This window comes from Brassica napus, chromosome C4 (genome assembly GCF_020379485.1).
Source record: "Brassica napus cultivar Da-Ae chromosome C4, Da-Ae, whole genome shotgun sequence".
Taxonomy (NCBI): domain Eukaryota; kingdom Viridiplantae; phylum Streptophyta; class Magnoliopsida; order Brassicales; family Brassicaceae; genus Brassica; species Brassica napus.
This window is the reverse complement of record NC_063447.1, coordinates 25,019,039-25,023,635: the sequence shown is the minus strand read 5'-3', so window position 1 is coordinate 25,023,635 and position 4,597 is coordinate 25,019,039. Positions and strand designations below refer to the sequence as shown.

The window sequence follows — 4,597 nt, the reverse complement described above, 5'->3', positions numbered from 1 at the left end:
CCCTAGCCGCCAAGTATGCATTGGCCTCTTCGGGATCGACCGAGTGTGCCATACACTCCTCCTTTGGCTCAACATCGCTATATTGCGAGCTAGAACCATCGGGAACAAAACGCTTGGGATGGGCCTTGGCAGAAGCTCTTCGTCTTGAAGACATGATCAAAAAACACCAAAAGGAGAGAGGTAGAGAAAGGATCTTTCTACCTTAGAAACGTTTTTGTGGGAATGAGCAAGTATAGAATTTGAAAATTTACTCCACATACTTTTAGGCAAGAAAATTCACTATTCACCTTCGGACTTTCATTCATTGAATTCCGCCAAACTTACCTAAACACGCATGACCGCTCGCAAGAACATCAGGATTCTAACGAGCTGGGGGGCTAACTGTTGGGTCAAAATCGGTTACGACGAAACCAATAACTGAAACTTCCCGAAAATGTCTCTCTTTAAAAAGAAAGAGATAATAGTTTAAAAAATAGCGGGAAAACCGAAATTGAGTTTCGTATGATTTTTGAAAATGATTCATACGATAAGCCCTCGAGAAAGGTTACTTGAATCCTCGGACAAACGGATCCTGAGCGTCGAAACAACAAAACGAGCATAAGGCTCGATCAACCCGGCTCGCCATCATGGCGAGCTGGACGCACGTCCAACTCGCCCCGGTGGCGAGTTAGACCAAACAAGCAGTCCAACTAGCCCGCTCGGCGAGTTGGACAAAACGAACAGTCCAACTCGCCCGCTCGGTGAGTTGGATCAACCGATTCGTCTTCATCCCGCCCTCGTAGATTCCTCCTTCGAGATCGGATCAAACTCGCTCTTGTTTCATCTTGATCGGAGTTACCGTTGGAACTTTACGAATCATAAGAACTTGTTTTCTCGTATGAAGTTCGAATTGATCGTATAAAATGGCAACAGTTAACTAAACACCTTAAGCTGCCTCCACTATACGATTCGAACTTTCTTCGGAATCGACATCGTTTCGGAAGCGCTCTTTCGATAAATCGTAAAAACGCTTAAGTCAAAAAAGCAGCCCGAGAAAGTTTAAAACACAGCTAAAAGCCCACTTGCGGTTTATACGAAATCAAACCCAATCATTGTGACGGTCTATCTTTTATTTTGCAGGAGAAGATAAATGTCAAGTTCGGAAGATAAATGTGAAGTTTCCAAAGATAACCATGAAAATCGAAGAAAAATGGAATATTCCCGCGAAGCGATAAGCTCGACCGAGGGCAAAAAGGGGAAAGAGCAAACCGCCTCTAGAAGGACTATATAAGGATGTCGAGGTTGCAGATGCTGAAGGGATGCATTTTTTATTTAGAACAAAGCATAGCACTTAGGGAAACTTAGGCATATTTCCGTTTTCTGTTTTCGAGCTGCGACTCAACTAGGTTAATCAAGTATCACAAGGTTAGAACTAGGAACTCGCCGACATCTCTAACCGCCGAGGCTTTATCTGTTGTAATGCTCGTTCATTCAATTCGGAATAAGATCTTCTCTGCTCTCTTTTCGTTTTCTACTATTTTTTATTTTGTTTGTTCTCATTGTTTGATCGCTTGGCGTGTGGTTTAGCAGATATCCGGGACCTCTGGGAAAGTTAGGATTACTTAGCTTTCCTATTTTTATCGGAAATTGACAGTGCGAATTTCGGTTCCCACACTCTAAACTTAGTTCCTTGTCAGAATAGGCTCTTATTCCTGGAAGGAAGTACAAGGAAAGAAACTAGTGAAGAAAATTCTTAGATGTATTACATTGAAATACAAGACATACAAAGCAGCACTGAGTGTATTCCCCAATACCATTGAGGTTGGATTTGACGAAGTATTTGGGATGCTTGATATACCATGGATTTGACCCATTTTCATCCATGGTATATAAGTGTTTTACTATCTATATATTATATATTCTATCATATTAGGTATGTTTTCAGGTTCAGAAGTATTTTGGAGTAAAGTGATGATTATGGAGCATTTAGGAGCTTAAAAGAGATTTCATCCGAGCTGAACATTAGAGGTCGATACGAAGAAGACGCAATCGATCGATGCACATCCAGTGCCGTCGATCGATACAGAAGAGAGGCCTCGACGATTGAAGATTATGATCGATCGATGTACATCTTGTACCATCGATCGATGTCGAGACGCGGAACGTGCGACTTGGTTTCAGCCGACTTTAAACCAAAGACTTTACCAAATTACAAGATTACCCCTGATAAGTGTTTAACCTAATAGTTATATACTTGCCTAAGTGTTAGGAGGCAATGGAGCTTTTAGCCACGATTGTATTCTTATTTTCAGTAGAGAGTTTTAGGAGAGAAGATCATAGAGAGATTTGTGATTGGAACTTCATTGATTCATCTATTGTATTATATGCAGTTTTTATCTACATTTTGTGTCATGAATTGCTTAGCTATGTCTGAGTAGTTCACTTGTTAGATTCAGGGTTCAAATAGGTTAGAGGGTTAGCCCCAACTATAGAATTGCTAAGTTGTGATATTCATTGATTGATTGTTCTTAATGCTTGTTTTAGCCTTGCTAACTAGAACATGAGCCTAGGAATTTGCTTGTGTCAAGCATCCTTGATCATCCAGTCCTGGATCTAATATGTCATGCTAGGACTGCTAGAGAGATGCTAACCGCTGATCTAGGAGACTAGTGAGCATTATCAACCTGCGCCTAGGGCATAACTAGTAGCATCGATCGATATTGTCTTCTGACAATCGATTGATATTTACGAAAGGTGTATCGATCGATATCCCTATAGGACCATCAATCGACACTTTCTTGTGATCAAAAGACGATAGTTGAGATCCAAGATCTAGTTAGTTAACGAGTGAAACATTGTCATCACTGATCACTGTGATTAAGGAGTTGAGCTCTAATATATTATGCATCCAACTGTTAGGCATCTATAGGGTTATAATCCCCAACACCTGAATAGAAACCCTGCATCTAATATCTTCCAAATAAGTTACACCCCCAATCATCTTGTTAGTCGAGCAATAGACTTGCTCAATTAGGATTGCTATTTACTTTTAAACTATAAAACAACAAACACTTATAATTAATAATTTACTAGATTTAATAGGTTCTCTAACTCCTTGTGGATTCGATCCCTAAGTATTGCAACTGAACCTCTTATTTGAGAGAGTAATTCACTCCTTAGGGTAATTTGAGTGGTATCAAATTTGGCGCTGTTGCCGGGGAGATTTGATCGCCATTAGATTTAGTGTCATTGATTCTTATTCTTTTCTCTACCCCCATTCTGACACAAAAAATTTTCTTGTCTTTTCAGGTGCATGCCCATCAGTACCAGAAGCAACAAAGACAAACACCTGCTATTCTCAGAAGATCCTGCTCACTTGGAACGCTCGATCCGCAAAGACCAACTTTCCATATTGCTCGACGCAGCAGCTTTCACGTCAACTGATTCTCGTACCCAACCGTCGACCGACACCCGACCTTAATCGTCGACCGATCTACATCGTTTGACATCGATCGATACTACACCGCATACATCGATCGATCATCAGTCGCGAAACATGGTTGCTATTGTTATTCTCAGACAGGATGAGAATGGAAACCTGTATGACCATGATGGTCATCTGTGTAATGCAACAGGTGAGAAACTAGACGCTCAGGGGAATGTAATCCCTGATGCTGATGCTACAGGAGCTGCTCAATCTGTAGAAGAGGCTACTCAACCAAGGGTACAGGCTGACTACAATCGTCCAGATGAGTACTGCACCAACAGATCAGCTATTCGACTTCCAGAGATTCAGAAGGAGAATTTCGAGCTGAAGCCTCAGTACTACACACTTGTGTTGCAGCTACCCTACTCTGGGTTACCGCACGAGCATCCTATGGACCATCTAGAGAGGTTCGAGGATCTTATCGCTGCTATTCGTATGGATGGAGTCACCGAGGACTACCTATTGTGCAAGATCTTCAAGTATACTCTGACTGGAGAAGCGATGCACTGGCTTAAGCAGCTACCCACAGGATCTCTAACATCCTGGCCCGACATCAAGAATGCTTTCTTGCGAAATTTCTTCAATGAGGCACGCGCTGAAGACTTGAGAAGCAAAATTTCTACATTCGCGCAGGAGACTGGAGAGTCTTTCAAAGATGCGTGGATCAGATTCAAGTTCTTCCAGCGAGACTGTCCACACCACGGATTCAACAAAGTGCAACTACTGAGCACTTTCTTTAGAGGTATCGCCTTGAGGTTTCAGATGGCTCTTGATACAGCTAGCGAGGGAAACTTCAACACCAGGAATCCGGTGGAAGTTGTGAGACTGATAGAAAATCTAGCAAGCAGCACCAAGAACACTGACTTTGAGAGGAAGAAGTCTGTTGCATCCCTAGGGAAGGAGCAGATGGACGAAGTTAGAGCAAAGTTAGAAGTGGTTCATGAGCTTCTTAGGAAGCAGGTCTGCTCAGCTGAAGGAGAAGTAGCTGTGGACATGGAAGGAGAAGAAGATGTGAACTACATTGGAGGTACTGGATTTCAAAGGTCTGGAAACCAGGATGGAAACAGAAACTTCAATGGCAATGGTCAGAGCAGTAACCAGAGTTCACAGTTCCAGAAATCTTTCAGCAAC

At 42.2% G+C, this 4,597-nt stretch overlaps 1 non-coding gene across 1 annotated transcript; it reads right to left on the bottom strand.

Annotated features, from left to right (window-relative positions):
* Positions 1-4,065: 4,065 nt before the first annotated feature.
* Positions 4,066-4,173, bottom strand: LOC125586730. The gene has a single exon (XR_007323265.1). It is a non-coding gene; the product is annotated as a small nucleolar RNA R71 (small nucleolar RNA).
* Between the last annotated feature and the right edge of the window lie 424 nt (positions 4,174-4,597).